We start from the raw sequence: 13,919 nt of genomic DNA on the forward strand, positions 1-13,919 counted from the left end.
ACAACAGGCCTCACAGCATCACCTTTAAAGATTGGAGCCGTTGTCATGTGCCTAGCAACCTCCTGACCATGCACTCATTCTTTGCGAGCACAATTCAAAGAGAAGAACGACTGTGAAACCACACCACAGATTCCAGTTTACTAAGTGGGTCACCCCCGGGCTTACTGGAGAGCTGGAGCCGGACAGTCCACTGCCAGAGACTAAGGAGACAGGCCTAGACTTGGCACGGATACGTTATGCCAGAAGGGGCCCACATGGGAGTGTGCTTGTGTGGAGAGCTGTTCAGAAGCACTGAGCAGGCAAAAGCGGGCTGAGCAGGGCAGAAAGAAGCCATGTGAACCCCATAAAGAGAGGGGGGCATTCCGCCGGGTTCTAATATGTTGGCCTGGGCTTTTTCCAAGCCTTAGACCCGCACCAGGGATCTTTAGAGGAGCTCTGTACTGCATGGAGGTGGAAAAACCTGTGGAAAATGGCCAAACATCCCAGTGATAATGCCAACCAATGGCAGGTCAGCAGGCATGGAATGAGGAGGCAAGTCTGAAAAAAGCCTGTCTTGGCAAACAGGCACCCATAGCAGATGGGGAGAGTACGCACCAGCCACTTCGAACGCTGAGCAGCGCATGGTGCTAGGGGCAGGAGCTACCCCGGCCCACACCGGGCTTGATTGAGAGAACTATAATCTTGGGAGCTACAGAATGAACTGACAGAACTTATATGGCACGAGGCAAGGAAGGGGAAAACAGAGGGAGGACAGAGACAATGATCTTACGAGGCCAACTGAGGGGCTAGACCTACTGGCGAAGGCTACTGAGTGAGTCCGGAACCGTGTCCTTGAAAGAAATGAGGTGGGCACTATATACCTACAACAGTGCACTTGGTAATATATCCCCAAAGATGTGAGTTGAGGACTGTGTCTCTACCAATGAGAATTGAGCTGGGCATCACGCATAGACCTTCATCTCATAAGCCATTCTGCAAACTAAAGAAAACCCTGGAAAGGTATCCTACTGTGTTGTGTGTTCCCGTCGTTCTCCGACACTGGCTGAGAGCGACAATGAACCAAACAGCCTATTTTTCATTAGGGGATATAATTCCCACCCGGTGCCACAAAGAAGCACTGAGTAAACATAAGATTGGTGAGATGGGGCTGTGTGCACCCCTCATCATCACACTTGGAAGTGGCCTTTTTACCATTCTCCATAAGGAGGTGTGAGGGATACGGGGGTGGGGAACCCCAACATGTGCCAAGGAGCAGGTTAGTGGACACCAAAAAACGTAGTTAATGGTGACTTAACGGAAGTTTTAGCATTGGGCGTTGTTCCGCCATGCTTTGCTGGTTCGGTAATGTCAAATATGCGTACAATATTGGCACTGTGAGGGTGGCAAGTGGAGTGGGGTGAAGGTCTTTACCGACAGGGACATTTTACAGTTACCGCCAGGTGTGCCCTAGTGTCCCTTAGGTTATAGAGCAATTATATTTAAATAGCAGAACTTTTCTCTGGACACTAACCTATCCCCAGAGAGTTGTTCTTTGAGTCCTCCAGTGTCCCTGGATGGCCAAAACTCCCCACAAAGATGAAGACATTATCAGAACTTTGACTTAAGTCCATAGTGTCTCAAAGGGTATATTAACGGGTATATCCAGCTGTGGGGCAGTTTGAAGGCCTTGTGCTTTGTCTGTTATTTGCCTTTTGCAGAGTATCGCGTGTACCCATTTTCCTATGACCTGTTGTCCCACTGATGTCCAACTATTTTACTGCTTGGTAAACGGTGGGCCCTTTGCACGATCAGTCCCTTATTTCAGCCATTGTTCTATTGAACCTGAATGACGTCACCTCTGCATGATATATGTGGCTCCGAGAGGTGGTATCCACCTGTAAATTGACCGCACCATCAGTGGAGTAGCAGAGGACCGATGCCTGCTCTAGGGTGGCCTTTTCACAAGTCAAAAGCTCTAATGAACCATAAAGATTAGGCTTCTACACTACAGCTGATATCATTCTAACGAGGCCGCCGGATGTCATTCTAACGAGGCCGCCGGATGTCATTCTAACGAGGCCGCCGGATGTCATTCCAACAAGGCCGCCAGATATCATTCTATCGGGCCAGGCATTTCTATGAGGGCCTGGTACCCCTAGCTTGGCCCAGGATTCAACAACACTTTCTGTTTAAACACAAGTCTGTAGATATATGCAATAATATGCACCCAATGGGAGTAAAGCATCCAGGGACCTTCCATGCATAAAAGTTGAAAAAATGAGTGGATTTCAGCTCAGCTCCCTTTATTGTACGCAAGGTGGACAGCTCTTAAAACAGCCCTGCGTGTCAGGTTGACACATTAACATTTTCTGTGGGACATTTTCTTGTTTTCATTCAGGAGGTCTGGCAGTGGTTGCAAGCACACACTTTCACCACTAGATGTCTTGGTTCTCGTCCTTTCTCCAGTACTACTCTTTCTCTGTACTGCTCTTTATCATACCCTGGAAGGGTGTCACTTATCTTATTTTCTCTTATGGGGTACCACAAGGCTCAGTTCTTGGCCCCCCTCTTTTCACTCTATGCACCATTCTGTCGTACCATTAGTCTCCAGAAAAAACTCTGTGGAGTCAGACATTTGAGAACATGTAGATACCTTTTGCTGCATTGTAAATGTGGGCCTTCCTGTCTGTTGATACACTTTCCTGCATTGTAAATGTGGGCCTTCCTGTCTGTTGATACTCGTTCCTCCACTGTAATTGTGGGCCTTCCTGTCTGTTGATACTCGTTCCTCCACTGTAATTGTGGGCCTTCCTGTCTGTTGATACACTTTCCTCCATTGTAAATGTGGGCCTTCCTGTCTGTTGATACTCGTTCCTCCACTGTAATTGTGGGCCTTCCTGTCTGTTGATACACTTTCCTCCATTGGAATTGTGGGCCTTAGTTTCGGTTGATACTCGTTCCTCCACTGTAATTGTGGGCCTTCCTGTCTGTTGATACTCGTTCCTCCACTGTAATTGTGGGCCTTCCTGTCTGTTGATACACTTTCCACCATTGTAAATGTGGGCCTTCCTGTCTGTTGATACTCGTTCCTCCACTGTAATTGTGGGCCTTCCTGTCTGTTGATACACTTTCCTCCATTGGAATTGTGGGCCTTAGTGTCGGTTGATACTCGTTCCTCCACTGTAATTGTGGGCCTTCCTGTCTGTTGATACTCGTTTCTCCACTGTAATTGTGGGCCTTCCTGTCTGTTGATACACTTTCCTCCATTGGAATTGTGGGCCTTAGTGTCGGTTGATACTCGTTCCTCCACTGTAATTGTGGGCCTTCCTGTCTGTTGATACTCGTTTCTCCACTGTAATTGTGGGCCTTCCTGTCTGTTGATACACTTTCCTCCATTGGAATTGTGGGCCTTAGTGTCGGTTGATACTCGTTCCTCCACTGTAATTGTGGGCCTTCCTGTCTGTTGATACTCGTTCCTCCACTGTAATTGTGGGCCTTCCTGTCTGTTGATACACTTTCCTCCATTGGAATTGTGGGCCTTAGTTTCGGTTGATACTCGTTCCTCCACTGTAATTGTGGGCCTTCCTGTCTGTTGATACTCGTTCCTCCACTGTAATTGTGGGCCTTCCTGTCTGTTGATACACTTTCCGCCATTGTAAATGTGGGCCTTCCTGTCTGTTGATACTCGTTCCTCCACTGTAATTGTGGGCCTTCCTGTCTGTTGATACACTTTCCTCCATTGGAATTGTGGGCCTTAGTGTCGGTTGATACTCGTTCCTCCACTGTAATTGTGGGCCTTCCTGTCTGTTGATACTCGTTTCTCCACTGTAATTGTGGGCCTTCCTGTCTGTTGATACACTTTCCTCCATTGGAATTGTGGGCCTTAGTGTCGGTTGATACTCGTTCCTCCACTGTAATTGTGGGCCTTCCTGTCTGTTGATACTCGTTTCTCCACTGTAATTGTGGGCCTTCCTGTCTGTTGATACTCGTTTCTCCACTGTAATTGTGGGCCTTCCTGTCTGTTGATACACTTTCCTCCATTGGAATTGTGGGCCTTAGTGTCGGTTGATACTCGTTCCTCCACTGTAATTGTGGGCCTTCCTGTCTCTTGATACTCGTTTCTCCACTGTAATTGTGGGCCTTCCTGTCTGTTGATACACTTTCCTCCATTGGAATTGTGGGCCTTAGTGTCGGTTGATACTCGTTCCTCCACTGTAATTGTGGGCCTTCCTGTCTGTTGATACTCGTTTCTCCACTGTAATTGTGGGCCTTCCTGTCTGTTGATACACTTTCCTCCATTGGAATTGTGGGCCTTAGTGTCGGTTGATACTCGTTCCTCCACTGTAATTGTGGGCCTTCCTGTCTCTTGATACTCGTTTCTCCACTGTAATTGTGGGCCTTCCTGTCTGTTGATACACTTTCCTCCATTGGAATTGTGGGCCTTAGTGTCGGTTGATACTCGTTCCTCCACTGTAATTGTGGGCCTTCCTGTCTGTTGATACTCGTTTCTCCACTGTAATTGTGGGCCTTCCTTTCTGTTGATACACTTTCCTACATTGTAAATGTGGGCCTTCATGTCCAAGGAGGCAGAATGCTGTTTGCTAAAAAGCCAGGATTGTAGCCCATAAAATGGGGGAAAATGAAAGCTATATCAGCTAATTCAAGACTGTTCTCAGATGAACAGGCTCGCAAATCTAGAAAGCAAGTGCTAAGGGGTCCTGACTTTAAAGAGAGAACCTTCACATCTGTGGGGTGCACTCCGCGCCTTGAGGCCAGATTAAATGAGCTCACTGTGGGTCTGTGTTCTAGGGCCGGGCAGAGTGTCTCAGGCAGGAGATGAACTGACAGAACTTTGCCATCACCCGGGGCCTGGCCTCAGTGGCTGGTGAAAAGCTTGCACTTAACAGTCTCCCCACGATCAGCTTCCAACACTCGGATGCACCTTGACAGCCATCTTGACAGCTGGGCTCGGAGCATAATTAGTGGAGACAGCATCTCAGATGGGGCCGCTTTTGCACATTTCCTGCAGTTTACCTTACAGGTCCCTTATCAATATCCCATACACAGTATTCCTCTCGTGGCCTCCTACACATGTCTCTCCGCACCCTCTGCCTTGAATGTTCTGAGGTGCCTCGCTGGCTCATGCAATCTGCTATTTAGGACGTTCCGGCTCAAGTTTAAAGTAAACAGATTTTCAGGGGGTTTCTTGCATAAGAATGCATAAAGCCTGACTCGTATCACCGTCGTGCGTTTTACCCGTGCTCTTTCCACCCAGTACCTGGCATATGTTAGTATTCATGCATGGTCATGTGTGGTCTACGCCCACTGACATATGTTATAAGCATATGTCTCGAGAGAATAGCTCAGAGGCAACGTGCTCGCCTTGAATGCAAAATGACACAGAGTATCACAGGTTCGATCCCCGGGTCCAGGCTTAGAAACCTCTGGGTATTAAGCGTGTTATAAATAACCTATCAAGCATGTTATCCATTGGACTTAAATAGCCCATAAAAAAGGCATTGTAATGCTAGAGATGTCCTGACTGGTAGTATAATTAATAACATGGCAGTTATGTATAGTGCTTAGGCCTTATCCCTCTCTCCACTACGGCATTATTATGTCCTAATGTAACTGTACTCAATGTATCACCCTCAGAAGGATGAAGAGCTGAGTTAGCCTGCCAGGTTCCTGATGTCTAGTGCAAGTGCTTAATTAATTGAACTGTGTTAGCAGTGCTAGGATAGTGGATAGTTCCCTGTGTTATGCATTCAATCTGTGAGACGCCTCCAACTCACCGGTGCAAGTCTTGGCAAGGCAGGCTCAGCCTTTTACCTTTCTGATGTGGATATCACGAGCCAAATAAGATTTGTTGTGAAACTAAAGTCGCCTACCATAGCGCAAGTTAAGGGCCCGGGCGAAGCAAAGATCCCTTAACGCAGGCGGCCATTACCAGCCGGGTTGGATGGCCGCCAAGGCATTTATCACCATTCGCACCCGCGCACAAACACACACGGGTGTTAAATCCTAAAGTAAATATAGAAAAAAAGAAAAACGTATCTTCAGCCTTGCGACTCCACATCTCGAAGAGTGAGTCCGTTCTCATTGTTGATAACGGTGATGTAATCAACACTGAAAGTGGACTCTCCGTCACAGAAGTGGCTTTCCATAGGCATAAAGGATGTTTTTATCATTTATCTTAGCCTTTATCACCAGTATGTGCTTACTTGCAGGTGCTGAAGGAGGCAATGGGATGAAGGGGAGCAACGCGAGGGGCACACGGCATTGGGGAATCTGGGAACGCTGGCTTATACCAGAGGATACAGCCCATGCTCTGAGCTTTTTGATTGGCTCATGCCCTCGACTGGGGTTCTAATAACATATATGTTCGTACGTATCTATGGGATTTATAAAGTGCAAACCTCGCTGGGATGTAACAGAGTGCTGTACAAAGAGGATGCACCCATGGGGTAACAAATAAGTGTGTGGTGTAGCAGAGAAGGCAGTATGGATAGGGAGGAGTGGGGAAAGTGCAGAGGTGAGTAGAGCAAACAGCAATCGGGGAGATGTTCTTGGAACAGGGGGGTCTTCAGGTGCTTCCTGAAGCATAGGATGGAGGGGCCTGTGTTGCTTGCATTGGTAACTTGTTCCAAAGACTGATTGAATAGCAGGAAAAGTCCTCTTTCATGTTTCTTCCCAATTAAGTTCTTTCTTTCCAGTCTGACGATGTAGCTGCCAGAGTTGGACTAGCCTCCAGAGATGGTGAGGTTCTCAGCCGGGAAGAGTGGGGTAATGCTAAGTGGAAGATCCAAATCGCCTATCAAATGCTGTGTTAACCTGGCAAAGTTTTATGACGGAGAGACATTTTCAGATGGTCAATGGGTCAATTAGTGGTGATTTGCCTCCGCAAACCACGTGGTCTCGCAATAATTCCTCTAGCACTATAGATCATATATATGTTGACAAGAGTTTGTTTAAAAAAGTGCAGAAGTTAGAAATTAACGCGCAACCATGTAGTGACCATAAATTGCTTGCTATCTCTATTGAATGGAATGATTTGAAAACTAGAGAACGTACAGAGAATGTAGGGCTTGGTCTCAATAATGCGAGAACAAGAATAAAATGGACCAATCCAAGGGTTTGTGAATTTTAGTAATTATTGCATCGGAATATGTCCAGAGTTGGGTTACAATATACTGAGATTCTAATGCCATTTGTCAACACTATCACTGTACCCATTAAGGCCCAAGTTAAACATAAACATCATTTTGATCATGCCATTTTGGCGAAACGAAGAGAATTCAGACAGTTAAAAAGAACGATCATCTCTTCGCACTCACTGACCCGATTGCAAGAACTAACATTGTCTAAAACTAGATATAAAAACTGGTTATCAAGCCATAAATCATTAATGTTTCAGCAGGATAGTGAACATATGGCAGCCGCTATGAGTAATAAGAATTCAGCTGAGCGGTGGCATCTGCTCGATAATCATTCGAACAATAGACAAGCCCATGCCCAACTCAATGCGGTAAATGAAGCTCAATGGATTGCCTATTACTCCGCATTATATGCTGATAGTAAATTCAGTGAAGGAAATTATGTGCAATCAACCGAGAGCAGTTGGAATCTTGACTTTACTCTGGAAGAAATCGAGGATGCCGTCAAAAAGGCTAGATGGCATTTCCAATTACATACTCCAGAGTAACCTCGTGGAATGGGCTCGTATTCTACTTCGCATTTTCAAGCTTGTCGTGGCCTCTAAATCCATCAATTGACAAGAGTCAATCGTCTGTTATCATCCCGATTTTTAAGAAAGGGGACAGAGCGGAAGCTAAGAACTATAGACCAATTGCTCTGTTAGACTCCCCCAGGGAAGATATTTTCTAAATTTGTGCTGTATGCCTTCAACAAGTGGACATTAACTAATAACTATCGAGATCCCTGTCAGACAGGATTCATTGCGGGAATGGGCACTCAAATTAATCTAATAACTTTAAACGAAATAAAATCTTACTGCCAAGTTAGTAAACAACCACTATTTCTTGCATTCATAGATTTCAAATCCGCGTTTGACTCTGTTTCCCGAGTCCTCTTGTTTGACAAATTGAAGAGAGATCATTGCCCAACTACTCTATTTGAAATTATTTATGCTCTACACTCAGGTACCTCGATAAGAGTCTGCTTATCTTTGGATGGGACCTTGTCAGTTCCCATTGTAACCGCTCGTGGATTGAAACAAGGGTGCCTGTTGGCATCCGCTATTTTTAACTATTATATTCACGATGTGACCCATATTTTCAAAAAGGTAGTTTCTGACGCTCCCAAGATCAATAATCAACAAATACATACATTGATGTATGCTGATGATATGGTCTTAATTTCAAAAACTCAGAGTGGGCTACAGAATCTTCTTACAGCGCTCAACTCTTACTTAGTCAACAATTAATTGATAATAAACACAAACAAAACTCAAATAATCATGTATTCCCCTAAGAAAAAGGGTGGCAATAAATATGCATGGCATATAAGTCAGATAATATTAGAATTAGTATCTCAATACACCTATTTAGGCATGATTTTTTAAGGCTTAATGCAACCAACAGGCCATCTTGAGCAAGTGGAGAGGAGATTAGACACTGCAATATCGCAATCCAGGATACTCATGTACAGATACGGGAAGTTTTCTGTTAAACCAGCCTGGTTCTTCTGGATCCAAAAGGCTATCCCATGTATTTTGTATGGCTTAGAAACTCTTGCCACAACAACTAAATTCACCTTCGACAAATGGGAAGCCCGATATTGGAAAAAAAATCTTTCCTTATCATCCTCCAATTCGGGAGCCTGGATTCGATATGAGCTGGGCCTGATCTCCCTCCAAGCCCTATACCAGTGGCGTTTATGTTCACTGTTCAGGAAATTTTTGATATCAACTGTAAATAATGTAATTCTACAAGATCTAACTGTGCACATGTTTACAACTGAACATAAGTTTCTACGCCTTTGGACTAATAGAGTATACTCTGTTCTTGCTGATGCAGATGTTACAATTGAGATGCTAACTAATAACCCTGATAAGGCAAAAATTTAAATCTGCAGAATTGACTGGATTAAGACATCTGAGTCATGTCCACTATATGCTGATGGGGACTATGAGCGCTTTCAAGCAAAGAAAATTAGATTTTTACCAGCATATCTCAATAGATCGCCCTCACCAAAATATCGCGCTCAAATTTTACGATGATGGTTTAATATATTTTCAACTCGAGCCCTACTCCTTAAACGGAAATTAATAACAAGACAGGATAGCCATTGCCGTTTTTGTAACTCAGAAACCATTCTTGAAACTCTCAAACATCTGCTAACTCAATGTCCTACCTTAATTGAAATGAGGAAAACTCATTTCTCTTGACACTGTCAACATTTGGCCAATCAGGAAGTGGACCAGTGCTGGTCAATTATACTGAACAGCTCCTACCTGTCAATTCAAGTGGCTGCTGTGAACTTTCTAGATAGCCTAAATTTAGAGACTGACAATGAAATTTAAATGGCAAATAGGGAGAACATATAGAGGTACTTACCGGAATTGCTTGATGTGCAGCAAAGTTAAATGTGATTTGTTTGGATTGTGCAGTTTTCTGTCTTTTAATCTGTTTGTAATTGATCTTCTGTATGTGTTTTTTTATGTTGTGATAAAAAATTTGAAAGGTTGATTTAATTCAACCAATTCAATTAAAAAAAAAATAATTAAAAAAAAATATCAGGATACCTCTGTTTTTCCTAGTACAGCAAGGTTGGGTAGTATTGTAGGATTGCACATGCGCAAACACTGTTTGTACAAGCACTATCACATTAGCATCAATACAAAAACACTTGTAAGGTATTTGGACTAGTGTCAACATGATTGAGCATGTGCAAATTCACTGTGATAACGCCCATGGAATACCTATTAAATAGTGCTTCTGTTTGCATTTGGACATGTACAGTCAATCTTTTCAGAAACCAGCAGTTCTCTTTTATGAATGAATGAAATAACACGATTGTATGTACGGGTAAGTCTGTGTTAGAATCAGTTGGGTACCCTTGGGATGTGATGGGATAAAGCTGGGTCTATGACATCTCAATGAAAGTCATCACACCCCACGCCCAACACAATTCAGACATTTCACCTCAAGCCCAACTAAATGCAAGAATCCCATTGCAAGCAATCTCACCCCATATCCAACTCAACACAATGGGCCTCATTACGAGGCTGGCGGAATGGGCTTACCGGCACTGTTAATGGTGCCGGTACCGGTAAACCCATTCCGCCCTATTACGAGGTTCCCTCGCGGGACCCGGAACAGATGTCTGGTAAAACCAGACATTGTTTCCGGGTCCCACGAGGGGATCAAGGAGCTAATAACAGGGCGTTATCCACGGGCCCGTTATTATCTCCATCCCCATTCCCATTGAGCCCTATGGGGGCTCGAATGGGAATGGGGATTGGTTTTGTGAATGAGGAATTACCGGGTCCTCCAAGGTTGGAATGACCCGGTAATTCCTCATTCACAGACCCAGGACCCGGACACGATTTTGGAGGCAGCCATGGCACTAATAGCACCATGGGTACCTCCAAACTCGTAATGAGGCCCAATCACCTCAGCCGAAGCCCAACTCAATACAACCATATCAATGCAAGCCATCTCACCACTAGCCCAACTCAATGCAGGAATATCAACACAGCCATCTGATGACAGGCCCAACTCAATGTGGGTATCTCAATGCAAGCCATCTCACCCCAAGCCCAACTCAATGGCGGAATATCAATGCAGCCATCTGGCGACAAGCGAACTCAATGCGGGCATTTCAAAACAGCCATGTGACGACAAGCCCAACTCAATGCTGGCATCTCAATGCAAGCCATCTCACCACAAGCCCAACTCAATGTGGGAATCTCAAAGCAGCCATCTGATGACAATCCCAACTCAATGCGGGTATCTCAATGCAAGCCATCTCACCCCAAGCCCAACTCTATGTGCGAATATCAACGCAGTCATCTTGCAACAAGCCCAACTCAATGCAGGAAAATCAACATAGCCATCTGGCGACAAGCCCAACTCCGTGCGGGAATATCAATGCAGCCATCTGACAAAAAGCCCAACTCAATGCGGGCATCTCAACGCAGCCATGTGACAAGCCCAACTCTACACAGGAATCTCAACGCAGCCTTCTGATGACAAGCCCAACTCAATGCAGGAATCTCAAGGCAGCCATCTAACGACAAGCCCAACTCAATGCAGACATCTCAATAAAAAGACACCTCACCCCAAGCCCAACTCTATACAGCTGTCACAATGCAATCAATCTCACCCGAGCTCAACTTAATGATGCCATCTCACCCCACGTGCAACCTAATACAGCCATCTGAATGCAAGCCATCTCAGTGAGAACCATCTGACCTCAAGCCTAACTCAATGCAGTCATTTCACCCCACCTCCAACTCAATGCAGTCATTGAGTTGGAGGTGGGGTGAATGCAAGCCATCTCAGTGAGAGCCATCTGACCTTAAGTCCAACTCAATGCAGCCATCCCACCCCAACTCAAACTCAATGCAGTCATCTAAACGCAAACCATGTCAGTGAGAGCCATCTCACCTCAAGCTCAACTCAATTCAGCCATCTCACCTCACGTCCAACGCAATGCAGCCATGCACCTCATGCCCAACTCTATGCAGCCATCTCAATGAAAGCCATGCCACCCACACCCAATACAATGCAGCCATCTCAGTGAAAGAACATCTCAATGCAGCCATCTCACCGAAAGCCCAACCCAATGAAGGCATCTCATGCAGCCATCTCACCCCAAGCCCAACTCAATGAAGGTATCTCAATGTAAGCCTTCTCAATTAAATGCTTGTGGGCCATATTACCCCCAGCCATCTTGCTGAATGATGGGATTTCTCCCTTGTTTTCTGTTTACTTTCTGTTATATTCTTCTCTTCTTCAATGCAAAAGGGAAGTGAGTCCCCTCACACCCTCCATTGCCACATGTAGTGCCCCTTCTCGGCCCTCACAAATTATTTTGCTTCTCTATTGTTTGTCTTCTTAACTCCTTGTTTTCCGAAGTTACACACTATTCCCTCTTACTGTTAATTATTATTATATTTACAGTTCATTGTTAATATTCAGATGATCATTTGCTAACTTGTTTTTTTCTCCAAATGTCTGTTTTACATTGTAATGAATGTGCCCACTTTCGGTAAGTAGGCCTTGCATTGAAAATAAATTTCATTGATATGCCTCTCATTGAAATGGATGAGGGGAAAGGATGGATGCAGAGAACAAGTGTGACTGCTTATGCCTCCACGGTGGCCCACCAGGAACACCAAATACAGGTCACTCTCTCCAAACTACTGATTGAAGATGACCTCCAAACATGGGTATCATTTTAGGGGGGGCAAGGGTGTTGTGCCCCCCAACTTTTGTGGCACAGCATTTTGTCTCACTCATTTGGCCGGGGCCCCTTTCATGTGGATGTCATGTTCCACCAACATTTTCAGCAAAGTTACTCCACTGCTTCCAAAGAGCTTCTGCGCCGATACATGGCTTTCCTGCTACACTGTCAGCCTGGGTGGGGTTGCACTGGCCATTGTGGATGACGTGGGACTAGGTGAAAAGTAAATCTTTCCAATAATAATATCCTTTTTTGGTTAGAATGTTGCCATGCTTTTCAGCCACATAGGCCCTCGGGGCCTAAACCCTAACAAAAATCAAGGGTGACTAATCCTCCTTCTGAAGTAAATGCAGCATCATTCACGCATTCAATGATACACTGATTTTTTAAAATTTTGTAAACATGTTTGGTGCAGGAGTAGGTTGATCTTACCTCAGAGACTATTTAGCAAGACCCACAAAAGACAGTGGCTAATAAGGACAATTATATACACAAATAGATGTTCTCAATACAACAGCAGCTCTGTCATCCTTTAGCTTGAACCTGTTTTCAAAGACAGGGTTCAAAATTGAGGGGAGCTGGGAGCTATTTAGCTCTTACTTCTAGCATATTAGAGCCTGGGGAGCATCTCTGGTAGCTCCTGGTTCCCCTGCGATAGCTCCTGCCGACTGAGTGATGCCTGACACCCAGGAGCTGGTTTTAGCTCCTGCTCATTGAATCTCAAATTCAAACCCTGAAAGACATGAGAAAATGAAAATAGAAAAGGGTCTCATTTAGCCCCCATAACGTCCCAAAAAAGGTTGATGGTTTGCTTAACAGAAGCCCATGCATATAGCTAGCACATTTTAAAAAGTATTAGCCACCAGGTGAGGCTTGAAAATGGCAACAATCATGCGCTTTATATGGTCTGAAAATCAATGCATTGACATGGGCACCTGAGTAGGCCCTAGCCTCGTCTGCAGCAATCAGTGCCCTTTGCAAGGCTAAGTGCGGAGTCCAAGGGCTGATTATACTGGAAAGAAAGTGGGTCCAGCTGGCCTACCTGCTCCAAGGTTCAAACTATCCTGCAGAGGGCACTAGAGAGAAGGCAATAACTCTAAAGCTCCTAGCCAGCGAAAGCAAAATCATAATTTAGGACATTAAGGTCACTTTGATATGATATGGCATTTATAACGCGCCTATACACAAGTGTTTCAAGGCGCATTATTGATCACTATTGAGTTTTAAATGTTTCCATGAGTAAATACAAAGGTGTCAAGTACCACAGGGGCAGGAGTGCCATTTTGCTCAGGAGAGATTCTGTAAGTATTTGCCTGGGACGACCAAAAACGGGAAACAAAAAAACGATTGAGTGCTATGATGATGTAAATCACTGGGCCAGGCTTGGCTCTTGGCTCCTCTTCTGCTGGGCGCAGGCTTGGTGAAGTGTTACCATGCATCTTGCAAGATTAGCAAGTGCTTCGCACTTCAAAGTAGAAGGCCACCTCATCAGTGGACCCCCTGAGACT

The sequence above is a fragment of the Ambystoma mexicanum genome, chromosome 4p (assembly GCF_040938575.1).
Source record: "Ambystoma mexicanum isolate Mex_15411 chromosome 4p, UKY_AmexF1_1, whole genome shotgun sequence".
In the NCBI taxonomy this organism is placed as follows: domain Eukaryota; kingdom Metazoa; phylum Chordata; class Amphibia; order Caudata; family Ambystomatidae; genus Ambystoma; species Ambystoma mexicanum.